This window comes from Sinocyclocheilus rhinocerous, unplaced genomic scaffold, assembly GCF_001515625.1.
Source record: "Sinocyclocheilus rhinocerous isolate Xijiao unplaced genomic scaffold, SAMN03320098_v1.1 scaffold3274, whole genome shotgun sequence".
NCBI classification, from domain to species: Eukaryota; Metazoa; Chordata; class Actinopteri; order Cypriniformes; family Cyprinidae; genus Sinocyclocheilus; species Sinocyclocheilus rhinocerous.
Window position 1 is genome coordinate 135,720 of NW_015635599.1, and position 391 is coordinate 136,110.

The following is a 391-nucleotide window of genomic DNA, read 5'->3' on the forward strand; positions in this document are numbered from 1 at the left end:
GGGTGGTGAGCAGGCCCGACAGGACATTTGTACATCTTCCTGTTATAGAATTCCCCGCCACTCAGGTGCTTTGGGGCCCTATACAGGAAAATCAGGTGAATATTTCAAACGTAGAACGACTAAAGCCCCTAGCAGACTATTGGGCTGCGTGGAGACACCTGCCCAACGTCTCACAATGGGTACTATGCACCGTTCGACACGGTTACACCATCCAATTTGGAAAGGGCCACCTCCTTTCAGCGGGGTTCTTCCTACGACGGTACGTCCTGGGCAGGCCTCGATTTTAAGTCAGGAGATCGTTTCACTCCTAGAGAAAGGGGCTATAGATGAGATACCCCCCACTCAGATGGAGTCAGGCTTCTACAGCCGGTATTTTGTTGTGCCCAAAAAA